The sequence below is a fragment of the Pinus tabuliformis genome, chromosome 1_2 (genome assembly GCF_031772625.1).
Source record: "Pinus tabuliformis cultivar Carrire ecotype Pingquan chromosome 1_2, CPIR1, whole genome shotgun sequence".
Classification (NCBI taxonomy): domain Eukaryota; kingdom Viridiplantae; phylum Streptophyta; class Pinopsida; order Pinales; family Pinaceae; genus Pinus; species Pinus tabuliformis.
This window is the reverse complement of record NC_142298.1, coordinates 564,122,697-564,137,197: the sequence shown is the minus strand read 5'-3', so window position 1 is coordinate 564,137,197 and position 14,501 is coordinate 564,122,697. Positions and strand designations below refer to the sequence as shown.

At 38.1% G+C, this 14,501-nt stretch overlaps 1 pseudogene; it reads right to left on the bottom strand.

The window, feature by feature from the left end:
* The window catches only part of LOC149206856 (eukaryotic translation initiation factor 3 subunit H-like), a 249,405-nt pseudogene extending 235,730 nt beyond the window's left edge, over positions 1-13,675 (bottom strand).
* Positions 13,676-14,501: the final 826 nt, after the last annotated feature.

Genomic DNA, 14,501 nt, shown 5'->3' with positions numbered 1-14,501 from the left:
TGTCTATCATTGAGGCCCTATTGCCCCATGATGTGGAGAAGACTGTTGTGATCTATCTTCACTTGAAACCAATTTCCCACCAAGTACTATCTAAACTTAGCCAATGCATGCATTATGGCCAACATCTCCTTGTAATATATGGAATACAACCTCTCATGTGGTAGGAGCTTCCAGATCTCAAAAGAAATGGGATCCCCCGTTGGGACAAGACTACCCCAATCCCCTCACCCAATCCATCTCCAATGTGAAAGGCTGTGTGAAATCCAAGAGTGCTAATAGTAGGAAAAACTCATCACCTCATTAAGGTGATCGAATGTTTCCTGAGCTCCATATGTCCATGAAAAAGCCCCCTTCTTAGTAAGATTAGTAAGGGGTGCTGCCAACTATGAGAATCCATTAACGAACTTCTGATAATAAGTACAGATGCCCAAGAATCCTCTCAACATTGTCACATTTCTAGGATCTGGCCAATCTTGAATGGCCCTGATCTTCTCCTCGTGCACCTTGACCCCATCGACACCTATCATGTGCCCCAAGTAGAGTGTCTTTATTAGCCCAAACTTGCATTTGGACATCTTTGCATAGAACTGTTGCTCCTACAAGATTTGAAACACTGTCTCTAGATGATGCAGGTACTCCTCCCACGTCCTACTATAGATCAAGATGTCACCAAAGAAAACTAGTACAAATATCCTCAACTGACCTCTGAACACATGTTTCATGCATGAATGAAAGGTGGAAGGTGTGTTTGTCAACCCAAAAGGCATGACCAAGAATTCAAAATGCCCATAATGACACCTCACGGCTGTCTTCGGAATATCCTGCTCCCTCACTCGAATTTGATGATACCCAGACCACAAATATATCTTAGAGAAGTACTTGCCTCCTATAAGTTCATTCATCAACTCAATAATACGTGGAATGGGATACTAGTTCTTTAGTGTCTTCTTGTTGAGGGCCCTACAATCAATTCACATGTGGAGAGTCCCATCCTTCTTCTTCACCAACACAACTTAAGAAGTGAATGGACTAGAACTCGGTCTGATGTGGTCCAATGCCAATAGCTCCCTGATGGCCCTCTCAATCTCATCCTTATAGGATTTTGGATGCCTATAGGGTGTAGTAATGACTTCCTGCACACCAAGCTCCATCTCTATAGTGTGCTCAAACCCCCTGTCACGTGGTTGTCCTGGTGGTATGTCTCCAAGATATCTATCTAGTTTTGCATGTATGTCTAGATTTGGTGGATTGGCCTTTACACCAACTTTTGGAATCATCATCTTTACTTCCCATGCTATGTCTCCATGCCTCAAATCGGCCTCCATCCTATGGGCCAAAACTGTCCATGGAGGATACGAATGCATGCCCCGAAGAACCACCTGCTTACCATCCGGCCCAATAAACTCCATCACTAGTTGCCTCCAATCGATGGTAACCAACCCAGGGAATATAACCATTGGACACCCATCACCACATTGGTTTTTGTTACATGCACCACGAAGAAGTGGTATGTCATCAAATAGTTCCACATGGTCACTTTCAGAGCGGGAACATATCAAGTGCACTGCATAGTCCTGTCTCCTGGCACTAGAATTAAAAACCCCTCAAACTCTGCATTGGTGATGCCCCTCCTCTGGACCATCTAAGAATTAATAAAATTGTGGGTGGCCCCACTATCTACTAAAACTATGACACGATGTCCCTACACTATACCTCTAATCCTCATGGTCAAAAATTTGGGAATCCCGTGCAAAGAAGCTAGGATTATCCCATCTGGTGAAAAATATTCTCCCCCATGTGGTGGTGGTTCCCTCTCTATTGGATCCTCTTTGTCTCCCCCACCAAACTCCAACTCCACCTCATCCTCCATATCGATGTCTGATGTAATGAGCCTTACCTACTATGCACTAATGGCCTAGTGCCCATGGCTCTTGACACGTAAAACACAAATTCCTCATCTCGAGGTCTCTCCTGGTCTCATTGTCCCACTGTCCCCACCCTTGGGTTGCTCTCTGCATTGTCGGCACTCTAATGTCACTTCCCTTTTGAGGGTAGGGAGTGCATGGAGTAACGGGTGCACTTGGTAGTGCCATTGTAGGTGGGAAAGTACATCTTCCCAATGGTGCATTGCAACTCATAGTTCTGTATACCATGGGCTCCATATCCCTTCCCCTTCTCATTCTATTTGAGATGGAAAAAGTCTCTGAAATATGGTGCCTCTCTAAAGTCTGCTCCCATGGAATGCCACTCCCTGAAATTCTCCCCCATAAGTGATTGATCCTCAACTCCTCTCAGTTCACCTTGTGCCAAAGGTAATAAAGAAGGTAGAGTGGCTCGAGTTGGCCCACTCGATGATGGAGGTTGTGTAGTGGGTGAAAGATGATCAAGTTGTTGAGAGGCCCCCGAAGTCTCTCCAAATAGAAACTCTCGGTGAGTGCTTTGCTCCCAATTCTAAATTTTGATCTCATCCAACATCTCCTTCTGCCCCTTTGCCAAATATCTTATATCCTTCAAGAGACTATCAAAGGAAATCTCTTCTCTGCTCTTGGGCTCCCCCATGTCTTCTTTTACCACTTCCTTCCCACAATCCTCTATGTCTAGAGTGATCTCCAACTCCCTCTCCCTTCTCTGGTACCTTTGCCTCTTGTAAGTAATATTCTGTCAGTCCTCATCACTCATAGGAAAATCCCCCACGGCTAAACCAAGATCTAAGATTTGATACTGTTGTAGTGTTCCAAACTTGGATAAATAATGATATATAAAGAAAAAACAATTTTCAACACAGAAATTTTAAACATTCAACAAATACTCATAAAAACTCCAGAAGTAAGAACAAGATGACCCTTTTTATTAATCCAATGGAGCAAGTACAATAGTATGGAGAAATTCACCTAGACTTGCCTCAATGGCAAGCATGACAGAACCCAAGTGATAAGACAATGATCTGAAATGTTGATAATGACTACTCCTCTAATGCTCTGTACTGCCCAAAAAAGAAGACTGCAGGATGGAAAGGAACGACTAGAAACCCCACCACACTTCTGGATGGAAAGGAACGACTAGAAACCCCACCTCCAATGCTCAGAAAATGTTGCAAAATTAACCCCAAGTCCTTGACCAAAACCCTCCAAAACCCAAAAATGGTTTGGTCTGGTTCTGACCTCCCAGAATTGACCTCCAAGAGGCCCTATGCCCTTGAAGACTGCTAGAGCACATGATTTGCAAAGATGCCAACAAATTCCTCCTCCAAGGCTCTAAAAAGGTAGCAATCTCCTCCAAAAGTTCTTCCCTTGACTCTCCCAATAAAGACTAGCCTCAATAGCTAAGACTTCATCTCCCATGTGTGCACAATATTCTTCCTCTGCACTGGCGCAAGAAGTGCGAAAGTCACACTAAATAGGATCTCTCTCCTCCAACTCCAAAACTCACCAAAAATGGTAGCCAAAAACCTATGCCTCCTTTCTAGAATTTCTCCTGGCTAAAGCTCCTCTAGAACATGTCACAATCACAACTCAACCTCCCTTCACCACGTCCTCCAATAATACGCACCATCTAGAGATGATGGATCCAACTGCTGGAAATCGCAATGAAAACCTCCTCCAAAATAAGGTAGATGAACCTATCTAGGGTGGCACTCAAAGTCTCCCGAAGAAAGGGTGAGCTCTTCGCTTGAATAACTCTTGCTAAACAACAAGTGACTCAACTAAGAAACTCAAGAAACCAAAGAGAATTTCAATATGAAAAATATGATAAATGAGGAGAGATTCCTTCATTTTATATATTTCGTAGAGCACTTTTCCCTCCATCATGTCCCCCTCACTTAACCATCAACTTCCCCTCTCATGCAATTCAAACTAGGGAGTGTGTATTACTATTCTCCTAGTGCGAGTGGCCCCCACGTGTAACTTAACCACACCAAAATAACTTCCACTAAAGTCTAAGCCTCCTAATAAAATTGAGCGAGCCCCATCACCCCCAAAATGGGCCCCAAAATGTAGTGATTAATTTCATTCCAAATTAATTTAGGAAGGGACATTACAATATGCTCTTAGTAGGATAGTGTAGGCGAATCATATTTCAACTATGATCTCTTATGGGATAGATTTACATGAGTGGATCTTACATGTAGGGTAGAATGATGAGAAGTAACAACAACTAGAGCAGAGGTTACAGTAGCAAGGTGAAGGTGATAAGGATGAGGAGTATTTCCTCACAACAAATGGCTTGGTTGGATTCAAGTTTAGGATTTATGTTCCAGATAACAACGAGTTGAAGAAGCTTATCTTGAGAGAGTTTCACATAAAGTCATATTCAGACCACATAGGGTATTAGAAGACTTTGAAAGCTATCAAGAAGTTCTACAATTGGATGAATTTGAAGAAATAGGTGGTTGAGTTTGTTGCAAGGTGCTTGGACTGTCAGCAGGTGAAAGTTGAATGCAAGCATCCATCTAGTTTGGTACATCCTATTCCGATTCAAGAATGGAAATGGGAGGTGATTTCCATGCATTTAATTATAGGTCTTCCTAGAACATCAAGGAAACATGACTCCATCATGGTTGTGGTTGACATTTTGAGTAAGGTAACTCACTTCATTACAGTGATGTCTGCTAATTCAACTAGTGAGGTAGCTCAAATCTTCATCAGGGAGATATTGAGGTTGCATGGGGTTCCCAAGAAGATTATATTAGACCGTGATGCCAAGTTCACTTCAAGGTTTTGGAAGGAGTTGTTTGCAGGCTTGGAGATAGAGTTAGATTTTAGTACAAATTATCATCCACAGACAAATGGATAGACAAAGATGGTTAACAATATCCTTGAGTATATGTTGAGGATGTATGTCATGCATCAACAGAGGAAGTGGGAGTATCTTCCACAGGTAGAGTTTGCTTAAAACAATGGGTATTAGGAATAATTGAAGATGAGTATATTTGATGTTCTCTACGGATGGAGTTCTAATACTCCTATCAGATGGAGTGATCCAGCGAATAAGGTGTTGATTAGACCAAATATGTTTGTAGAGATGAAGCAAGAGATGCAGGTTATTAAAAGGAATTTAAAGGCAACATAGGATAGGCAAAAGAGTTATGTGGATCAACATAGAGCATTCAAGGAGTTTCAGGTTGGGGAGTATATGTACTTGCACATCAATCCCAAGAGGATCTCCTTGAGGATTGGGTCATGTGCCAAGTTGGCACCTTGGTATTGTAGGCCTTTTGAGATCCTTGAGAGGATTGGACTAGTGGCCTACAAACTTGCACTACCTCCATCAATGAATGTCCATGTTGCTTTCTATGTTTTGTTTCTTAAGAGATATGTACAATATGTTGATCATGTAATTGATTGGTCTGTATTGCACGTGGAACCAAAGGGAAATTTCTAGTCATAGCTACAATGCATATTTGATTGGAAACAACACATTCTGTAGAACAGAGCAATAAAAAATGTTAAAGTGCAGTGGAAGCGCTTTGGGCCCGATGAGGCTAAATGGGAGATGGCTGATTAGATGCGGCCACTATATCCTTCCCTGTTTGATGGTTAAATAAAATGAGTTTTTGTTGTGTGTGTGTGTGTAATATCACATCAAGTTGTGTTTATAAAGCTCCAATAAGCGGTATGTTTGTCATGTTTTCGGCAGTTGGTCATTGTAAATACTGCATCGAGTTGTGTTATAAAGCTCCATAAGCAGTATGTTTTGCTGGTCATAAGTGTCATAAAACATCTAGGATGGTGTTCCCCCAATAGGGAGGGGTTTGTAACAACCTCGTGTTGATTTTCTATATAAATAAATTAAACCATGGTCATGGGACATGTATTCCAAGCTGATTGGAGGGGAAAACATTATAGTGGGCATAATTTGCGGTTTATTATTGGCTTTGGAAATCGGCAAAGGAAAAATGAAATAAATGATAGTTTAATATGAGATATAAAGGAAAATATGAGAAAGGGGAGATGAAGAGACACAAATATGCATGCGAGGGAAAATGAAAGAAATTGAAAGAAAAAGAAAGGAAAAAGTAAACAAAAGGAGAGGGAGAACATTATATGCCTCTATTAGTCGCTCTTGGTTACTCTTAGCCACTCTTACACTCTTACACATTTAGAGAATTCTTGGATCATTCTAGGATTCACTTGGACGGGGAGAGAGAAATAATTAGACATAAGCAAGCAAGAAAAGGAATTCGTGGGCAATGAAATAAAAGGTTGGAAAAGTAGCTACAACGGGAGAAAATTGCAGGTAACAAGCTGCATGTGTGATTTCATTGCCAAGATTTGAATGCATGCTAAATGCATTTGGTTATTTGGTTTACTTTCTATCATTGGCATGGGATTTTCCTGGATTGACATTGGTTTCATACTTTCCTTGACATTTCCTAGATATCCATGGTGTAGTGGGATCCTTGTTGTGATTAAGATTTGGACGACCAATAGAGTTTGGATCCTGGTGAGGTGGTCTCTGGAAAATTCCCAAGGGTCGAGGGTGGAGATGGGATTTATCTTGGAACTCTTGATGGATGGGTGGAGACATGAGAAGTCCTCTGGGTATGGTGAAGAAAGTTGGAGGCATCTAAGCTTGTTTGGTGCTAGTGATTTCTAGACTAGTTTAGGTGAAATCATTGTGGTTGAGGGTTGAGATGGTTTAACCTTTGGAATCTTTGGTTGGTTCTATTTTGTTTTAACCCATATGATCCCACATTCATGCTTACAATATGGTATGGGGGAAATCAGATGAAAGAGAGATATGGTTCAACCCAATCTATGGTCGAGTGCTACATGGAAGTCCCTGACTTGGTTGGATTTATGCATATGTTATTATGTGTTATTTCTTATTGAGATCAATGAGCACTTGTACGGGTTATTGTGTTGATTTTATGACTGGTTTGTCATGGATTTATTCTGGTCAAATTTTGGTTATATGTATGATACATTTTGTTGTATAATGTGCTCTTTTTATGGATCTTTCTTATGGTTTGATAAGTTATTGAATGCTATATGAATGCACGGGCCAACAAGTGTTGTTCTAGCTAGTTGAGAGAGAATTTAGCCTTCTTGATGATTCCATAATGAAGTTAAGAAGACATTGAATATATTTGCATTCATAACCTATAGATTATGATGTTTACCATGTGCTTGACAAAATGTTACCATGTGTTTGGAAATTTTTGAGCAAGACCTAGCGTTTATATTCATATTACTAACCTATTACCATTTTAGATTGAATTCTAGAAATTTTTGGTTGTTTGGGTAGCTGGATTGTAGCTAGCCCTGAAAATTTAAATCTGAGTTGGTATATGTACCCTCCGAACTTAGAGATTCTAGCTACAACTACACAGAGGAAGGTCTGTTCATATGGCTGGAGCTTTCCAACCGTATGCATAACTTGGAATACATGCAACTGGGATGTAGGAGTAGGAAAATGTTAGTTCCAATTCAGGGAAAGATCATCAACATATGTGGTGCTCCTGGGATTTTACAATATGTTTTTGGTTTGTAGACCCCACTTCCATAACTAGAACTTGGATGTTGGCTCATGTTTACCCTGGATAGCTTATAAAAGTGAGTAAATGTGGGGTGGGTTGTCATAACAATGTGAGTATCCTGGGCCATTTACCCCTAGCCGAATCAACATGGCCCCAAGTGTAAATGTATCAATCTCCCCTAGTGAAATCAACATGACCTCATGGGAGATGTTTTCCCCTAGGCCATTCACCCCCTGGCCAAGTTAGCATGGCCTAGCCAAATTGGCATTTCTTCTTTGGGTGAATGTATCGTTCTTCCCTAATAAAATCAGCTTGATCCTATGGATGCTAAATCATCATGGCTCCAATTGAATAATTCCTTCCTTGGACCATTCACCCTTAGCCAAATCAACATGGTTGTATGGGTGAATGTATCATTCCCCCACTAATCAAATCAACATCACCTCATGGGAGAATTTCTATCTAATCCCTCAAAAACATGAAAGCTCCCTCTGTAAGAAGAAGAATTAATTCTGCATCATACCAAGCTTGTATATGATGTATACAAACTTCACTCTAGGAAAAGGCTCAATGATAATGTATGCAATCAACTCATCTATGGATATGTACTAGAGCTTCATTGCTCCCTTTTTCACCATGTCTCAGATAAGTGATATTTTATCTCAATGTGCTTCAACTTGTCATGAAATACCAGATTGTCTGAAAGCTTAACACAACATTGATTATCACAATGTATCAAGATTGTCTCAAAATCTTGATCAAATAGCCCAACAAGTAGCTTATGAATCCACACTACTTCTTGACTTCCGACATTGGTTGCGACACTTCCATAGTTTGGGAAGAACCCATTAAAGTTGATTGGTACCATCCAATAGTGTTTTTATTGACATTCACTTCTCTCAAGCACCATGTCATCTCCAGTTGAAAATTTTCCCCATTAGCATCAACTTCATCTTCCTCTTCTTCTCCAAAAATTAGGAATGAGAAACAATTGGTGACTCCAAAATACTTCCAATATCCAAACCCAAAAGTTTCTTAGTGACAAGAGCACTCAAAAAGTATTTGTAATGCTTTATAATTCTCAACATCACCAATCCATCAATTTGAATTGATATAAGTGGAGTAACCACCTCTTCTAGGGCAACATATTGTGTAAACAACCTCATCACATGTTGTTTCATGATTTTTTCCTTGGCTATGTTGCAAACCGAACCAATGAACAAGAGTGAGTTACAAAGAAGGGGAAAAGTGAGGACAAAGTTTGTCTCTATTGGAACCCGTGAGCATGTGTGTTGTATATTTGTTTTCTTTATGTGTACTTTACATCACTAATGAAGTGGGGAAAATGGAGTATGGTCATATGGAGGTTTTCAGTACATAAAGAATGATAATCACCACCCCAAATCTTATTCCTGACCTATGACATCAATAACAACACATGTCCAACACAAATATGATACAAAATATGAGCTACAACTCATGTTATTGGATTTATAATGTGTTTTGTCAACAATGATTCTTAATTATAAATATTTATGAATAAAAATTCAACAAGGAAATATTGGCCAAAATTCTAATTTTATATTGATAAAATTATTATTTTCAAACAAAAATGGTGTCAATCATATAATAATCCTAACTGAGTTATGCTAGCCATGGTGAATTGGTAACTTGTTGATTAAACATAACAGTTGCTACTATAACACCAACAACTCATAAGCCAAATATACCAAGAATTTAAGACTTAGCAAGAGCCAAAACTCCATGAGGGTGGGGGAGCCTACTCCATCCAACAAATTGTAATCCATATATACCAAGAATTTATGACTTACCAAGAGTCGAGACTTCACGAGAGTGGGGGATAAAAATGGGCTAAAGAACACAAACTAGCTAGAATGGTGGTAGTTATCTCTGAACAAAAAGAGATGGTGACCACACACATTCATAAAATCTATCACAAGAGGATGAGAGAATTGTATATTAACATAAATCAAGAACACTAATGGTCCAAAAACCTAACCCTATAATATGAAACACCAAAAGGTTTACAGGTCCTAAAGGGGTTAGTTGGTACATCAACTTCCTGAGATCATAACTTTTGTATAATTGTTTGGCGTGCTTAGTAACCTATTAGAAAGGTCTAGCCGAGAATTACACATTTTGATTGGGAAACATGTGAAAGCCTATGATTATTTCTTGGTCCCTTTGCATGTCAACAAAGCATCATTTAGGGCCTCAAAATGGCCCCAAAAGTTTAGGACTTGAAAAAATGTAGAAAAGTTTCCAAGATGGAGAACTGTGCATTAAGCTAGTGGAGTGGGTGGATGGCCAACAATATCCACATGGAATAAGATGTCTTGAAGCTTCAATGTATTCATTGCCAAAAATACTTGTCTTGATCAATCTAGGTCATCATTATTATAGAAACATCTTCTAATATTCTCCTAGTAATTCATAAACATCTCAATTAATTCCACAATTTGAAAATAAACCATTAAATTTGACTGGTACCATCCAATAATGTTGTTATTGAAATTCACTTATCTCAACAATCACATCATTTCAAGTTGAAAATTTTCCCCATTAGCATCAACTTCATCTTCCTCTTATGCTCCCAACTTAGGAGTTGGAAATAGTTAGTGACCTCTCGAACACTTCCAATATCCAAACCCAAAAGTTTCTTGGTCACAAGAGTAGTAAAAAATTCTTTGCAGTTCTTTATAATTTTTAATATCACTAGTCCATCAATCTGAATAGGTATGAGTGGAGTGGTGACCTCTTATAGGGTAGCATCTTATGCAAATGACCTCATCCCACTTTGTGCCATTAATTTTTCCATGGCTATGTTGCAAACTGAACCAATGATGAATGAGTTGCAAAGAAGGGGAAAAGCGAGGAGAAAGTCTATCTCTAGTGGAAGCCATGGGTATGAGTGTGATATATTTGTTTTCTCTATCTATACGTTTCCTCACTAATGAAGTGGGGAAATCAGATTATTGTCATATGGAGGTTTTTGGTACACCGAGAATGATAATCAGAACCCCTAGTATTATTCTTGACTAGTGACATAAATAAAAACACATATCCAACACTAATATGATGCAAAATATGAGCTAAAACACATGTTATTGGATTTATAATGTGTTTTTTCAACAATGATTCTTAATTCTAAATATTTATGAGTAAAAATTCAATGAGGAAATCTTGGAAAAAAATTGTAATTTTATGTTAAATTATTGTTTTCAACCCAAAAATGGATTATATCAAAGAATGCCCAAAATTTAGTTTTCCAATGTTTTTTTTTACTATGGTGAATTGGTAACTTGTTGATCAAACCTAGCGGCTGCTATTATAACACCAATAGTATATTCAATGGCTCTTAAGCCAAATATAAAAGGAATTTGAGACTTAGCAAGAGCAAAAACACCACGAGGGCGAGGGAACATACTCCATCCAACAACTTGTAAGCTAGATATACCATAAATTTATGGCTTAGAAAGAGTCGAACTCCACAAGAGTGGGTGAGCACAATGGGCCAAATAACACATTACTAGTTATAATGGTGGTAGCTATCTCTAAAAAGAAAGAAATGGAGGCTACACACATTCATAAAAGCGATCAAAATAGGATGAGAGAATGGTATCTTAACATAAAGCAAGGACACTAGACATCCAAAAACCTAACCCTATAATATGAAATACCGAAAGGTTTATGGGCTCCAATGGGGTTAGTTGGTACATCGAATTCTCGAGGTCATAACTTTTGCATACAATCTATGTTTGGTGTGCTTGGTACCCGGTTGGAAAGATCTAGCCAGTAATTACACATTTAGATTAGGGCCTAGGAGAAAGCCTATCATTATCACCTAGGACCTTGCCACGTTAAGAAAACATCGTTTAGGGCCTCAAAATGGCCCCAAAAGTTTAGGACCCGCAAAATATTTAGAAAAAATATCGAGATGGAGAACTACACTTTGATTTAGTGAGTAGGTGGATGTCCACCAATATCCACCCGGATCAAAGTGTCTTGAAGCTTCAATGTATTCATTGCCAAAAGGAATTTTATTGAACATTCTAGGTGATAAAGAGTATAGAAACATCTTCTAATATTGTCCTAGTAATTCATAAGCATCTCAATTAATTCCACAGTTTGAAAAGAACCCATTAAAGTTGATTGGTACCATCCAATAATGTTGTTATTAACTTTCACTTCTCTCAAGCATCATATCATTTAAAGTTGAGAAATTTCCCCACCGACATCAATTTCATATTCATGTTCTTCTCCCCAACTCAGGAAGGGGAAACAATTGGTAACCTCCATAACACTTCCAATACCCAAACCCAAAAGTTTCTCAATGCCAAAGAGGAGTCGAACATTCTTTGCAGTGCTTTATAATATTCAATATGACCAATCCATCAATATAAACTCATTTGAGTGGAATGAACAACTCTTCTGGGGTAGAAGCTTGTGCAATTGACCTCATCCCACTTTGTGTCATGGATTTTTCTATGTCTATGCTATAAACTAAAGAAATAAATAAGAGTGAGTTGCAAAGTAGGGGAAAAGAAAAGGTAGAGTTTGTCTCTGGAGGAAGCCATGAGTATGTGTGTCATATATATTTTTTCTCTATCTATACTTTGCCTTAGTAATGAAGTTGGGAAATTGGAGTATTGTGATATAGAGCTTTTTGGTACATTAAAAATAATAATCACAATCCCCAATCTTATTCCTAACTAGTGACATTAATAACAACACATGTTCAACACAAATATGATGCAAAATATGAGCTACAACATGTGTTATTGCCTTTATATGTGTTTTGTCAATAATAATTATTAATTATAAATCTTTATGAGTAAAAATTCAATCAAGAAATCTTGGCCAGAATTGCAATTTTATGTTGATAAAATTATTGTTTTCAACCAAAAAATGGATTCAATCATGTAATACCCCTAATTTAGTTGTGAAATGCTCTTTTGTTCACCATGGTGAATCAGTACCTCATTGATAAAACCTAGCAGTTGCTACTATAACGACAATAGTATATGCAATGGATTGTAAGTAAAGTATACCAGTAATTTAAGACTCGGCAAGAGCTGAACTCCACGAGGGTGGGGGTGCCTACTCCATCCAATAGTATGTAAGCTAGATATACCAATAATTTATGATTTAGCGAGAGCCAATACTCCAAAAGGGTGGGGAAGCATAATGGGCCAAAGAACACGGACTAGCTAGAATGGTGGAAATTATCTCTAAATGGAAAGGCCCATGGAGGCCATGAGCATTCGTAAAACCTATCACAAGAGGATGAGACAATGGTATATTAACATAAAAAAATAAACCTATAATTCCAAAAGCCTAACCTTAGAAGATGAAACACCAAAAGGTTTGCGGGTTCCAATGGGGTTAGTTGGTACACCAACTTCTCGAGGTCATAACATTTGCATAAAATGTCCATTTGCTGCGCTCAGTAGCTCGTTGGAAAGGTTTAACAAAGAATTACACATTCTGATTGGGGACTAGATGAGAGCCTATGACTATTTCCTGGGCCCTTTTCATGTCAAAAAAAACATTGTCTAGGGCCTCAAAAATTCCTCAAAGGTTTAGGACCTAGAAAAATGTAGAAAAATTGCCAAGATGGAAAATTGTGCTTTAAGCCAATGAAGTAGGTGGAAGGCCACCAATATCCACTAGAAGAAAAGTTTCTTGAAGCTTCAGTTTCTTCATTTCCAAAAGGACTTATCTTGAACATTATGGGTCATAAATATTACAAAAAGATCTTCTAATATTGTCCCAGTAATTCATAAACATCTCAATTAATTCCAGAGTTTGAAAATAACCCATTAAAGTTGATTGGTACAATCCAATAATTTTTATTATTATCAAAATTCACTTCTCTTAGGCATCACTTCATTTTAAGTTAAAAAAATTCCCCATCAACATCGACTTCGTCTTCCTCTTCTGCTTAGCAACTCAGTAATGGGAAATAGTTGGTGGCCTTTGGAACTCTTCTAATATCAAAACCCAAAATATTCTAGGTGATAAGAGTAGTCGAACATGTTCTTTGCAGTTATTTATAATTTTCAATATGACCAATCCATCAACCTGAACTAATCTAAGTGGAGTGGTCACCTCTTCCGAGATAACAACTTGTGCAAACAATCTCATCCCACTTTGTGTCATGAATTTTGCCATGGCTATGTTGCAAACCAAACCAATGGACAAGAGTGAGTTGCAAAGTAGGCGAAAATTGAGGAAAGATTCTATCTCTGGTGGAAGTCATGAGTATGTGTGTGGTATATTCATTCTATCTATCTATAATTTGCCTCTATAATGAAGTGGGTGAATTGTAGTACGGTAATATGGAGGATTTTGGTACACAAAGAATGATAATCATAACCCCTAGTCTTATTCTTGGTCTGTGACATCAATAACAACACATGTCCAACACATATATGATGCAAAATATGAGCTACAACACATGTTATTGTCTTTATAATGTGTTTTGTCAACGATGATTCTTAATTCTAAATATTTAGGAGTAAAAATTCAATGAGGCAGTCTTAGCCAAAATTTTATTTTTATGTTGATAAAATTATTGTTTTAACAATCCAAAAATGGATTAAATCATATAATACCCTTATTTTAGTTGTGCAATGTTTTTTGTTTTTTTACCATGGTGATTAAGTAACTTGTTGATCACCTAATGTCTGCTACTATAACACCAATAGTATATCCAATAGCTCTTAAGCCAAATATACAAGGATTTTAAGACTTAGCATGAGTCGAAACTCCATGAGGGTGGAGGAGCCTACTCCATCCAACAACCTGTAAGATAGATATACTAGGAATTTATGATTTAGCAAGAATTGAGACTCCACTAGGGTGGGAGAGTGCAATGGGTCAAATAACACAAACTGACTAGAATGGTGGTAGCTATCTATGAATATAAATATATGGTTTCCATGCTCATTCATAAAAGCTATCACAAGAGGATGATAAAATTGTCTCTTAACATAAA